The following is a 14848-nucleotide window of genomic DNA, read 5'->3' as shown; positions in this document are numbered from 1 at the left end:
GTAGTTTGTGAGTAACTAAGAACTGGTCCAGGAGCAGCTTGTGTAATTGCGAAGGTAGTGAGAGTGATATTAAGAGTTAAACTCCAGTCTGTGGGGCTGGAGAGATGGCTCAGTGGTTAAGAGCACAGCTGCTCTTCCAGAGGACCCTGGTTCAATTCCCAGCACTCACATGGCAGCTCACAACTGTCTGTAACTCCAGTTCCAGGAGATCTGGCATCCTCACACAGACATACATGCAGGCAAAAACACCAGTGCACATAAAATAAAAATAATTTTTTTAAAAAAAGATCCAGGCTGTGGGAAGGTGCCTCTATTGATGATTGTCCAAGGGTGCAGTCTGTTTGCCTTGCCTAACCCATTAGGTAACATCGTTGCCTGTCTCTTCCTCAGGCAAGGGCGTCAAGTAAGTGATCATCCGCTGGGACCCAGACATAGAGTCCAAACATTTCCACAAGTGTCCTGTATCCTGCCAACACACCAGCACCTTCCCTCTACAGAAGAGAGCATGGGGTCTACCACTAACTAAAGACAACCTCAGGCCTGCCGAGAGTGACGGCCCACACTTAATGCCCAAGGAAGCAGAGAGCAACAAGAGGTAAATAGATTTCCCTAAATAATGGAAGTGCCAGAACATAGATTTGAACTTAGTGTTCTTTGGCCCAGAAACACAAGTTCTTTGCATTGTGCAAGCTGCCTTGAAAGAAAAGACTTGCTCAGAAACACGCAGACACCTACGTGGTAGCAGAACCAAGGACACAATCAGCCTCTGACTCAAAGTCTGATGATGAATCCTGTTTGAGAACAATTCTGGGGAGCTCTTGGTACAAAGCAAACCATGTCAGAATATAGCAACCCAAACCAGAAAGTATCGCGGATTTTGCGCAAAGCCTGAGACTTGGCTGGGGTTGGTGGTGGCCTCTAGTTGGTGTGGGCTCAGCAAGAAGAACTTGATTAGACCTGGGGGCTCTATGTTTGTGATGGTTGTCACTTGGGGAGCTCAACCAGGACTGTTGACAAGAGTTTTGGAGTCCTTCTCACATGGACCTCTCCATAGAGAAACTTGGGCTTCCTCACAACATGGCGCCAGCTTCCACAGACAGATATATTAAAGAGATTTGCAAGGTTTCTCACAGCCTGGAATTCAGAATTCCAGAATGTCACTTTGGATAAATCCTATAGGCTCATCAAATCATAAAAGGTAGTATAGATTCAAGAGAGGAATTAAGTTTAGGGGCTAACTCAGTTGGTAAAGTGCTTTCTTTGTAAGCAGAATGGTCCAAGTTTGATCAACAGTGCTTGCAAAAAAAAAAAAACAAAAAAAAAACAGCTGAGTGTTGTGGCACACACTTGTAATCCCAGCACTGGGGCTTGGGGAGGCTGACAGGTAAATTCCTGGGACTCAGTGGCTAGCAAGCCTACTTGATGAACTCCAGTCCAGGGAGAGATCTTGTCTCAAAAAAGAATGGATGGAATCTAAGGAATGACAGCTAAGATTATTCTCTATCCTCCATATGCATGAAATGCACACGCGCGCGCGCACACACACACACACACACACGTGCACGCACGCATGCACACAAAGAGGGAAGGTTTAGGCTTTCTCTGTATGGGATGAGTAGTGAAAAAGTTGTTTCAATCTTTAGATTCACTACAGGGACCTTAGTTTTAGAAGAAAAAAAAATCATTGGCAGCTTCCCAAAATAGACTTCATTCAACTGTCACAGCAGCAAACTGCCTTGCTATGCAGATCACGCAGTGCCCAAAGGTGGAGGTTGGGGTGAGGGCCTGGCAGGCCTGCTCCCCCCTGCTCTGCCATGATATGGTAGCCAGGACAAGGTGAGCTGGTTCCAAGCCCAAAGCATTAGGGCACATCAGAATGCTGGCTGACCCTCCCTAACCGAAAAAATTCAGCAGAGCTAACTCCGTCAGCTCAGCATCTGGTCTCCATGCACTTCCAGGCTCCAGCCAGACCCTCGGCCCCTCACTGTCACAGGTACTAAATTCCCCTGGACATGCATGCCAGCAGAAGCCAGGGTTGAAACACACTAATAAATCCATCTGAACACTGTGCTCTCCTGGGGCCGATCAGTACTTCAACTCTAGTCACAAAAATAACATACTGTAAAAGACTGATTAGTCATCGGATAATTGAGTTCTTAAATGTCAAAAACAATATCGAATGAATATTCAACAGATCATGCTACTGAAACTTACCTGCTCCATCAACAATGACTAACATTTTCCCCCCATTGTTCTTTCCCAGAAATTATGGTAATATGACTTTTCTAAGGTGATGAATGTGGTTCTCTGAAAACATATTGTCTTACAGGTTAATGCACAATGTGTTGGTTAAGAAAAACTGCTCGGGAGTCAGGCTGGAATGCATCTTCCCGCATTCACTTCGCCTCCCCGCGGGGATGGCGAGGGCATCAGAGTCAGCTCCTTCCAGCCACAGACACACTTCAGAGCTCTGCTCTTTGTGAATGCTACCCCTGTTTGCCTCTATTTACTTAGTTGTTCCCTGGGACCTGAGGGGATGTACTGCTTCCAATGCAATTTATGTTTAAACAAAGGCTGAGGTTCAAGTGTTCTTGGAAGCTGATGTGGAACTGAATTTTCATGGAAGGTTAGACCAAATGTAAGTATGAGTCTTCTTCTGTGGTTATTTGAATAATGAATATATATATACATGTTCACACACACACACACACACACACATATGCTTGAGGTACTGGGCTTGAAGTTGTGTTTACAAGGCATTTTCTGAGCCTGAAATCCAGAGAGGAGGGAACTCCCCCATACAAACCCCGCTTTCTGTTAGCCTGGCCTCGGCAGGTGTTGCTACAGCTGGAGCCAGGAGCAGCTTGGTAGGGGAGAGCCTGGTGTTGGGTTCAGGTCTCAGGCTCTACAGTGTGTCGCAGGCCTTGCTCTTGGTGGGAACATCAGGATCTGCCAGGCACCAACTGCTTTTCCAGCTGGACACTGTCTGTTTCTGGGGCTGCTCTAACTCCTTCTAGACAGAAGCATGTGGCCCTCTGACTTTCCTCAGTCCCAGCCCAGCTTAGCCCCAGCCCGGCCGGGCCAACCCAGTCCCAGCCCAGCCCAACTTAGCCCCAGCCCCAGCCTAGCCCCAGCCCAGCTCAGCCCAGGCCAGCCCAGCTTAACTCCAGCCCCAGCCTAGTCCAGCCCCCAGCCCGGCCTAGCCCCATCCCAGCTCAGCTCCAGCCCGGCCTGTTCCAGCCAAGCCCAGTGCAACTGGATGTGGAGCCCCAACATGCCCCTGGCCTCTCCCTGGTATTCTGGCACATTCCCCGTCCTGTGTGTAAGGCCCGAATATAGCACAGAAAGTGCAGCGAGAACGCGCCCGACTCTGCACCCCTGAGGTTCCAGGGACAGAAGAGGAGATTGAAATCATTCCTTCACCCCAGAATTTGCTTCTGCCGCTTCCCAGCTTCGAGCACAGGCTCTGCTTTGTGCACGGGTCCCTAACCGGTCGGTGGCAGCCAAGCAGCAGCTGATTCGGGCGGGCAGGCAGACAATCACTGAGTGCCAAGCCTGAGCAGAGCGCTCTCTCGGTCTTTCTCCTGGAGGAACCAGGGTGTGGGGAAGAAATAGCAACCCTTCACCTCCCGCTGTCCCTGCCCCGGAGGGAGGGGCTTACAGACCATTTTCAGAAGAAAGGCCCCGTGGATTGCTACTCTGAGCAACTGCAGCAGCAGGCAGGTTCCTCATGCCCACTAGGAGAGTTTGAGCTCAGCTGCCCACCCACAGGGCCCACTGGCTGGAAATGCAGCTCCAACCCCTAACCCCAGCCAGCAGAGTGCTTCAGCAGAGGGCTTGAGTGTTCTCACACTTGTTTTTAATTACTGGGGGAAAAAAATGTCACTGTAAGAGGCAGCGTGGTTCTCAGTTACCCACACTCAGATTGATGCTCTCCATATGAAACGGTTAGCACAGACATTTAAAAACAATTAGGACGACGGTGGCAAGTAGCTCCGAGAGCTGGCTGTGGAGGGAGTGGGGGAAGCCAGGCCATTAGCTCACCAGCTAACTAAGTTGTTTGTACTTTTGACGAGGCGAGGGAGGTGATTGGTTTCTTTAATATTTTCCTTTTGATGTCAGACAGGAGGCGAGAAGACAAGCGCACGCAAGCGTATACGCTCACCCACATGAGCTGTGTGCGCCAGGATAATAAGACAGATGCATTTTTAATGCTTTAGGAACCCTGCAACGAAAAGGCTGTAGAGGAGCTGCTGACGTGCGCAGCAGGTTGGAGCCATGGAAGGGATGCTGAGAATTTACTGAGGATGTGTGCGAGGGAAGGGGTATGGGTGGGCCCTTGCTTCTGCCTCAGCCCTCTCATTCAAGCCACAGTGGAGAAACCAAGGAATCTGCCTTCCAGAAGTGGCCTGGGAACTGAGAAAAGGTTTCATGGGGGCTGGGAAGATGGATCCGTGGGTAGAGTACTTGTTGTGCAAGTTTGAAGGCCTAAGTTTGAATCCTCAGTACCCAAGGAAAAAGCCAGGAGAGGCCGTGCTGGGGATGGGCGGCACACAGAGACAGACAGATTCCTGAGGACTCCTGGCTACCCAGTCAGTCTAGGCAAATCGGTGATCTCTGGGTTCAGAGAGAGACCCTATCTCAAAGAAAAATAAAGTGGGACAGATTGAGGAAGAGGCTGACCTCCACACATATGTGTGTGCACTGGCATGCATATGTACCTATATGCACACATGCACACTCACATTCATGCCTACACATATACATAACACACACACACACACACACACACACACACACACACACACAAAACCTCAGGGAGTCAGGTTACGCTGTCTGCCATTGTGCCTTACGTCCTGCTTCATTAAGCGGTCAGGTCAGTCCTGCAGAAGCCTAAGGAGTCTGTCTAGATTCCTCCTCTTAGGTTTCCAAGGAAGAACAAGAGATGAGCTGTGACTACTCCACCTCCTGTAGACTAATTGGGTCCTAAATGACATGTGTATGTCCTAAACACCAGTACCTCAGAGCGTGGCATGACTTGGAGATAGGGTCTTTGTAGCAATCAAGTTAAAATGAGGTCCTTAGGATTAAGACTTCAATCCACTATGACTAATGAGATGGCTCAGAGGTTAAGAACACTGGCTGTTCTTCCGGAGGTTCTGAGTTCAATTCCCCACACCCACATGGTGGCTCACAACCATCTGTAATGAGATCTGGTGTCCTCTTCTGGCCTGCAGGGATACATGCAAACAGAACACTGTATACATAATAAATAAATGAATCTTAAAAAAAAAATTAAAGAGAAAAGAAAATAGTTTTTTTGTTGTTGTTGTTTGTTTGTTTTTAAAAAAGAGAACCACTAGAGAGTGACAGAAACACTCAGGACCCTCTAGGAGTGATGTGGCTGCAAACCAGGAACTGACCATCATGAGCATCCAGAAAAGGACAAAGATGAGTTCCACCTAGAGTCCGGAGGAACAAGATTCTGGACTCTCAACCTCCAGCATTGTGGTAATGGAATGTTTCCATTCATTTAAGCCACCCAGATTGTGGTCCTTTGCTATAGCAGCCACAGGAAACCCATAGGCTGCCTAGAACCACCCTCCTCCCCACCTTCTCACGGAGAAGCCTCTGAAGATGGTGTTGTGGTAATCCATGACATTCCCACATGCTTATCCACCAAACACTTATTAACAAGACTGTGATGGGAAAGGTAATAAAAAGGCAGAGAAGAGGTGAGGAACTCCGGTGACCAGGTGGTGGCCCCGTCCATTGGGAGTCCTGAGAAGACACCAGTTCTGTCGGCTGCTCTACAGCATCTCCTCTCACAGCCTTTTCCCGGGCTTTCTCACCGTGTTCTCTGTGGTCCTTTCTCATTGTGGAAAGAACACGGGTTTGCAGAAAGTGTAGTCTCAGCAGCAAAGCTGTTTGCCAGACCAGCTGTGTGAACCTGGTAATTAACCACCCCAAGACATCCCCCCTCACTTGTAGAGTGTTCGTTACTTTCCTTCTTCCTGAGACCAAATACCTGGCAATAAAAACCGAAAGGATGGAAGGTTTATTTTGACCCAGCTAGAGGGAATGGAGTCAGTCATGGCAGGGAATGCATGGTGGCCAAAAGCCTAAGATTGGCCATTCACAGGGGCTGGAGAGATGGCTCAGCGATTAAGAGCACTGGCTGCTTTTCCAGAGGACCCGGGTTCAATTTCCAACACCCACATGGCAGCTCACAGCTGTCTGTAACTCCAGTTCCAGGGGATCCAACACCCACATGGCAGCTCACAGCTGTCTGTAACTCCAGTTCCAGGGGATCCAACACCCTTACACAGACACAAATGTAGGCAAACACCAACGCAAATAAATAAATCATTAAAAAAAAAATTGGCTATTCACATTGCATTACTCACCAGGAAGCAGAGAACAGACAGGCAGTGGGACCAACCTGTGAAAACCTCAAGACCCATCCCTCAGTGGTCCACTTCCTTCAACAAGGCTTCACCTTCTTAAGGTTCCACCACCTTCCAAAGCAATACCGCCAACTGGTGGCCAAGTGGTCAAATGCATGAGCCTATGCGGAATAGTTTACACCCAAACTACCACCTGTAGGCAGAGGGCTGATTGGAAAATGAAATAAAGTAAAATATGATATGTGCCGTGGTGATAGTGGTCACACTAGGAAGAGAACTCATATGTGCTGCCTTCTTGGATGACCAGCTATCATCCACACAGATGTGTCCCTGTGCCTTTCCTAGGCTCTGTGACACAGACCAATAGCTCAAAAATTATTTCCAGCCATGATTAGTGATAACTCTTGGTGCATATTCCCAACCTTTCCCCATTTTCTGTTTATACAAATTATAAAAAAATAAAAAAAGGTGACTCCAAGTCTCAGATACAGCCATACTCATTTAGAAATGATTCTAGAATAATGCCCAGAGTACTATCTCAATTAATGGTGTGGCCAGTACTATTCTGAACAAGGAAAGATGTGATTTTTCAACTCAGTTGTTGGCTAAAGAGTAAACTGCAGATCAAGCTCCTAGATGACACTTCCAGGACTCACAGTGAGCCCTGGGCGAGAAACAGAGAACCAAAGGAAAGAGCCTTGAACTAAAGGGGCAATCTGGTAGAAGCCAGCTGCTGCCCCTCTGCACAGCCAGAGCCAGACTCCAAACCTGGGTCAGCCTGGCTCACTGCCGGCCCTCAAGAAGCCAGCCTGCTTCTTGAAACACCAATGATTCTTTAATTTGCAGAGCTGTGGGCATCTCCATATGCCACCTTGGAGTGGGATTGTCTCACAACAGGCACAAGAGAATCGCACCTCGGCAAGGAGCTCAGTAAATTCACTGTGAAACATATTTCAATTCCAAAGGCAATTTTCTAATTAGTAACGACACACAAAGGCTTCGCAATCTGTGAACACTTCCTTCGCTGGAGCTGCATCCTGGACTATACTAAGCTTGAATATGTCAGCAACCGTCTTCCTGGTCCAAGACACAGGTTCTTAAAAAAAAAAAAAATCTCAGGACTTTGGTTTGGATTGGAGTGTGGGCACATAGACAGTCAGGCACCAGGTCTGCCCCTCCCCTGAGGCCCATACAGGCTGGCCTGGTACCTCCCTGGGCTTAGTAAGCAAAGAGTGCATTCATCCATTTCATGCTCATCAAGGATTCCTCAGGAATGTGACCAAAAAAGACATAGTCCTTCTCCATGAGGAGCTTACAGTCTCCTGGAAAATGTGAAATTACTGCACAAACAGTACAGAACAGGCCGCCATGAGAAGGATTCTCACTAGACTGGGAAGCTGGCAAGGATTTCCCAGTAGAAGTGATATTTAAGCACAATGAGGTGAGCTTAAATTCCAACCATGTCACTTATCTTAGGTATAATTTTTTCTCTAAATTAATCATACCCAACCATTTTATGATGGGATTGGTTTTTGTTTTATTTCTCAGGTTTTATTCACTTATTTTTTTTATTTAGATTTGTTCTTTGACAATTTCATACATATGTATCATAATACTGATTATTCTCATCTCCCACCCCTTTTTAAGTCTCTTTCATGCTCCCACCTACCCTATCTTTTCTCTACAAATCTTTTTCAAATTGCTGTTTGTTTGGTTTTGTGCCCCGCGGAGTTTAACCAGGGCCGTTTGTGTGACCATGGATTTGGAGCTATCTACTGAAGCCTGATGGGCTCAGCAGAGGGTACTCAATTGAAGACAGTGACTATCCATAGCCTGGACTGTAGCAGTAAGGGGTGAGGCCCCAAAGCCCTTTTCCAATCCATGACTGTTGACAGGGCTAGTCTTGTGTAGGCCCAGTGCTAGTAACCACAGAAACCATGTGAAGGAGAGCACACGGTATTTGTCCTTCTAGGTCTGGGTTAGCTCATTCAGTATAACTTTTCACCATTGTTCATTCACCTGCAAATTTCCTAACTTTGCTTTTTTAATAGCTGAATCAAATTCCATTGCATAGATGTACATGTCATTACCCACTCATCAGTTGATGGATACCTAGGCTACTTCTGTTTCCTGGCTATTGTGAATAGAGCAGCAATGAACATGATTGTCTAAGTATTTCTGTAGAATAGTGTAGAGTCCTTTGTGTATATGCCTAGCAGTTGTACATCTGGATCACGCTGTAGTTTTCTTTACAGTTGTTCGTTTTTAATAAACCCCCAGATTGATTTTCAAAATGACCACACTAGTTTACAAACCCACCAATGATGTAAGGGTTACACTTGCCTCACATGCCAGCATTTGTGCTCATTTATAGTCTCAATGGCGGCCATTTTGACTAGGGTGAGGTGGAATCTTAGCATGGTTTTGATCTGCATTTCCCTGATGGCTGATTGTGGTGAACACTTTCTCAGTGTTTCCTAGCCACGTGCATTACTTCTTTTGAGAACTTTGCTTCAGATCCATAGACTGCTTTTTAAATTGGGCTGTTTTCTTAAAGTCCACATTTTTTTTTTACATCTTTGCACATCCTTGGCACTAATCTGTTGTCCACTGCATCATCAGTAAAGATTTTCTACCATTCTGTTGGCTGCCTCTTCACTGTAGTGACATTTTCCCTTTTTTCCACACCGTGAGACCCCATTGAATGTTGTTGGTCTTATTTCCTGCACAAATAAAGTCCTATTCAGAAAGACCTATGCCTATAGGTTGAACTGGATTTCCTAGTTTTCCTTGAGCAGTTTTCAGAGTATCTTCCATTAAAGTCGTTGATGCATCTGAGTGGAGTTTTGTGAAAGGTGAGAGGTAGGGATGTAGTCTCATTTTTCTTCATGCATCCAAGCCCCCAGCATCATTTGTTGAAGATGCTTCCCTTTCTCTAGCATATATTGTTGGCATCCTTGTCAAAAAGCAGACAGTTTATGTGTGTGGATTTATATCTGAGTCTTCTATTCCATTCTACTGACCTATATGTTTTGTTTTGTAACATAATTTGAAATCATGTATGGTGATATCTCACTACGTAGTCCTGGTTGGCCTCAAACTTACAGAGATTCACCTGTCTCTGCCTCCCTAGTGTTAGGATTAAAGGCATGTACCACCATGCCCAGCTGAGATTATTTTTTATGTGTATGTGAGAAACAGTTTTGGAATTTTCATTGGGATTGTATTGATCTGCAGATTGCTTTTGATAGGGTAGTCATTTTCACAATATTTAGTCTTCTGATTCATAAATGTGGAAGACCTTCCCTCTTCAGGTATCTTCATTAATTCCTTTCTTTCTTATCTTAATAACTTTTGTTGTAGAGGACTTTTGTTTCCTTCATAAGGTTTTTCATAAATATTTTATAATTTGCTTTGTACCTGTCCCTTTGCACAAAGTGTTGATCAGCTCTAACAGGTTTTGTTCTTGGGTGGAGTCCTTAGGATTTGTTATGTATAAAATCATATCATTTTCAAATTGGGACATTTTGACCTCTTCTTTTCATCTCTGTACCCCTTCTGTTTTATTCTCTTGTCTTATTGTTTTAGCTAAGACTTCAATTATTACATTGAATAGAAATGGAGAGTGTGGACACCCCTGTTTGGCTCCTGATCTTAGAAGGAGTTTTTGAGATTTTATTTTTTCATTTAGCATGACATTGGCTACGGGTTTGTCACATGTTGCCTTTATTATGTTGACACATGCACCTCCATCCCAAGCTTCTCCATGATTGATGTCAAGAAAGGATGTTGGATTTTTGTGAAAGTCCCTCTCTGCATTTTCTAGATGATCATGCAATTTCTGTCATTGAGTTCATAGGTGATGAATCGCATTTATTGGTTTACAAATGTTGAATCATCTCTGGAACAAAAGCAACTTTATCATGACAGATGATGTTTTTAATACAATCCTGAATTCAGTTTGTAGTAATTTTTAACGTATTTCTTGTTGATTCATTGGCAGCCCAGACCCTGGGCATCTGCACTACCTTTGGTAGTAATCCATGGACATCAACACAGACCCTGACTGTGGCAGCACCATGGGCCCCAGATATGGCCCTTGGCTGCAGCTCCGGCCTGAACATCAGTCGTAGTATTTTTATTACATTTTATTTCTATATTTAGCCTCTGTTTCTCTATCTCTGTCTGTCTGTATGTCTGTAAGTCTCTCTCTCTCTCTCTCTCTCTCTCTCTCTCTCTCTCTCTCTCTCTCTCTCTCTCTCTCTCTGTGTGTGTGTGTGTGTGTGTGTGTGTGTGTGTGTGTGTGTGTGTGTAGTTAGGTGGGTAAGTAAGTAAGCAGGTCGGGGGAAAAATTTACAGAAGTCAGTGTTCCCCATCCAGGGATTGAACTCAGGTCATCAACCTTGTTGAAAAGTACATTTGCAAGACTTTAAAAAAAATTTATGTTCATCAGGGAAATCAATCTGTAATTTTTGTGTTCTTTTTTTTATCTTTATGAGAGTAATGCTGGCCTCATAAAAAGAGTCTGGAAGTGTTCCTTATGTTCTACTTTATGAAATAATTTGGACAGTGTTGGTATTTGTTCCTCTTTGGAGGTCTGATAGAATTCTGCAGTGAATTCTAATTTACCTAAGGGTTGCTAGTCTAGTTTATCCTTGCAAAGAACCAACTTTTCATTTCATTAATCTTATGATTTTTTTGTTTGTATTTCATTAATTTCTGCCTTGATCTTAATTATTTTCCTCATCTACTGCTTTGTGAATTGGTTTATTCCTCTTTTTCCAAGGCCTTGATGGGCATCATTAGATGACTAATCCTGGGTTTTTCTTAGAAAGTTTTATATTGATGCTTCAATTTCATTACAAGTTATAGATCTGTCTAAATATTTCCTTAGTTTAATTTCAGAAGATCAAGTGCACCTAGAAATTCATCCATTTCTTTTGGATTCACTTCTCCAATTCAGTAGAATATAGGTATTCTATATTTAATTATGTAAATTTAAGGTATTTACATGTGATTTTCTACATTTTTGCTGTCTATTGTAATATCTCTATTTTCATTACTAATATTATTAACTTGTGTTCTCTTTCTGTTTCTTTTGATTAATTTGGGTAAAGGTTTATCCTTTCAGAGAATCAACTTTTCATTTCATTGATACTTTGTATTACTTGTTTGTATTTCATTAATTTTTGCCTTGATCTTAATTATTTTCCCCATCTACTACCTTTGGGATTCATTTATTCCTGTTTTTCTAAGACCCTAATGTGTGTCATTAAGTTACTTGTTTAAGACCTCACTGATTTTTTTTTTTAATGTGGGCACATAGTACTTCATTGTGCCCCATACATTTTGATGTTATACTTTCATTTTCATTGAATTCTAGGAATTTCTTTCCTCCCTCCTTAATTTCTCCAGTGAATCATTCATTGTTCAATAATGTGTTGTTAATTTCTATGATTTGGTGTGATTTCTGTAGTTTCTTTTGCTGTTGATCTACAGTTTTCTTCCACTAGGGTCAAATTGAATACAAGATGTAATTTTAATTTTCATGTAATTGTTGAAGCTTGTTTTGTGTCCTAATATGTCATCTATTTTGAAGGAAGTTCCATGGTCTATGGGAAGAATCTATATTCCTTGGTGTTTGGGTAGAATGCTCTGTAGATGCCTATTAGGTCCATTTGATTTATGCTGTAATTAACTCCAGTGTTTCTCTGTTTAGTTTTTGTCAAGGTGACCTGTGGATTGGTAATAATGGGATGCTGGAGTCACCCACTGTTACTGTGTTGAGGTTAATCTGCTGCTTTACAACTAGTAGTATTTATTTTATGAAATTAGATGCACCTGTGTTTGGTGCATATATGTTTAGAATGGGAATACCTCCTTGATGGATTGTTCTTTTAATGAGTATAAAGCAAATTTTTTTTATAAATATCTCATTAGTTTTTTTTTTGAAGTCTGTTTAGTCAAGTATTAGACTAAATATGTCTGCCTGTTTTTTAGTTGCATTTGCTTGATTACCCTTGTGTTGTGGAACAATCTTTTCATATACTGTGAATATTTTTTTTGCTCTTATTGGTTTAATAAAGGGCTAAATGGTCAATAGCTAGGCAGGTAGAGGTTAGGCAGGACTTGCAGACAAAAAGAGAGCACAAGGGAAGAAGGAGGACAGAGTTGCCAGCCAGAGGCAGAGGAAACAAGAGATGAACATGCCATGCTGAAAGAAGGTAGTACCATGTGGTAGAGTGTAGACAAGAAATATGGGCTAATTTAAGTTTAAAGATCTAGTTAGTAACAAGCCTAAGCTATCAGCCAAGCATTTATAATTAATAATACGTCTCCATGTCAGTTATTGGGGAGACAGTAGTCCTGACAAAAAAAAACTCCACCTACACCCTCATCTGTCTTTTTTCTCTAAGGTGGTACTATCTTTGATGGTGAGATGTGTTTCATAGAGGCAGAAGAAAAATGGAGACTATTTTTTAATGCAACCTGATCTCCTGTGGGGGCTTTTTTTTTTTTGAGAATTAAAACCTTTCATTTTCAGAGTTATTATTAAACAATGTGTAGTAAGTAATTCCTGTCCTTCTAGTCTTTTGTGGTGTCTTTTTAGATAACTTCTGATGAACTGTTCTGGTATTGTTTACCTTTCCTTTGTGGCCTCTTGGTTGTGTTTGAAGTTTCCCCTCCATATCCTCTGAAGAACTGGCTTAGTGGCCTTATATTCCTTTAGTCTGTTTTTATCAGGAAAAGTTTCTGCTTCTTTTGCAATTGTAATAGACACTTTTGCTGGGTATAATGGTCTGGCTTGACCATCATGATCTTTAAGATGGAATACATCTTTTCAAGCCTGCAGGCTTTAAAAGTTTTCATCAAGCTGGGCGGTGGTGGCACAGGCCTTTAATCCCAGCACTCAGGAGGCAGAGCCAGGTAGATCTTGGTGAGTTTGAATCCAGCCTGGTCTGCAGAGCAAGATCCAGGACAGGCATCAAAACTACACAGAAAAACCTTGTCTCAAAATACCAAAAAAAAAAAAAAAGGAAGAAAAAAAAGTTTCCATCAAATAGACAGCTGGTGCTCTGATGGGTCTGCCTTTATGTGTATGCCTTGGCCCTTCACCCTTGCTGTTTTCAATGCTTTTCTTTAGTCTGTGATTTTAGTGTTTTAACCATAATATGCCAGGGGGAGCTTCTTTCCTGATCCTACCTATTTATGTTTTGTAGTCCTCGTTTCCTTGAATGGCCGTTCTGTCTCTAAATTTGTTGAATTTTCTTTTATGATTTTATTGAAAATATTTGTTATGTCTTTGGTGTAGAATTCTTCATCCTCTAGACCCACAGTTCATAAAACTTGGCCTTTCCATTATGTCCCAAATCTGATGCATACCTCATTTGTGTGATTTTTAGTTTATCATTTCTTTGATCAAGTGGTTCAATTCTTCTATTTGCCTTCAAGCCCTATTCTCTCTTCTGTGTGATCCATTCTGTTGGTGAGGCACTTTCCCCTGACCTTTTCATTAAACTTGCTGAGTTTTTCATTTCTTGTTTCATTTCAGTTTATGTTTTCTTCAGTGTTTCTGTCTCTATTAAGTTCAGTTTTCATATCCTGAATTGTCCTCATTCCCTTCTTTTAACCACTTGTTTGTGTTTTCTTGGACTTCAATTGCTCTTGTCCTGAGAACTTTGGGAGCTTTTTGTGTCCTCTCTGAATTCTTTGAACTCACTGACCATGTTTGCATCTGTTCTTTTGAGCTATGTGTCTTGAATGTCATCTAAGTTGTTCTCCTTGGGGAAGATTTTCTTAGGGTTGGTGATTTGAGGAAGGGAGCATATTATTTTTTTTTTTATTGCTTGTGTTTTTTCAATGGGGCCTGGGCATCTGAGACTTGGGTGTTGGTTGTCATTTATATGAGATTTTAGCCCACTATGCTGGATTTCCAGTGGTGGGCTGTGCCATATCCTTGCATGGCTTGGGTCCAGGAGCCCTGACTAGAGACAATGAGTGAATGAAGAAAGGACACACACACACACACCAAAACAAAAACTGGATTAGAGCAGTGGTTCTCAACCTTCCTAATGCTGCAACCCTTTAATATAGTTCCTCATGTTGTGGTGACCCCCAACCATAAAATTATTTTCATTGCTACTTTGTAACTGTAATTTTGCTACTGTTATGAATCGTAATGTAAATATCTGATATGACCCCTGTGAAAGGGTCATTTGACCCCACACACACAATGGGGTCACAACCTACAGGTTGAGAACCACTGGATTAGATGGCCTGAGCTCTTGGATGGAAAAGCCACAACACCCAAGAAGCTCAGAATGTTTATTTATACAGTTAAACAGGGAGGGTAATTATTGCACAGAGCTGAACAAAGATGTAGGGTTTATGGTATACATCTGAACAAGGATGCAGGTTCAGCTAACCTTGGTAGGAACACT

This window comes from Peromyscus eremicus, chromosome 7, assembly GCF_949786415.1.
Source record: "Peromyscus eremicus chromosome 7, PerEre_H2_v1, whole genome shotgun sequence".
In the NCBI taxonomy this organism is placed as follows: Eukaryota; Metazoa; Chordata; class Mammalia; order Rodentia; family Cricetidae; genus Peromyscus; species Peromyscus eremicus.
The sequence above is the reverse complement of the archived record's forward strand: the minus strand, read 5'-3'. Positions refer to the sequence as shown.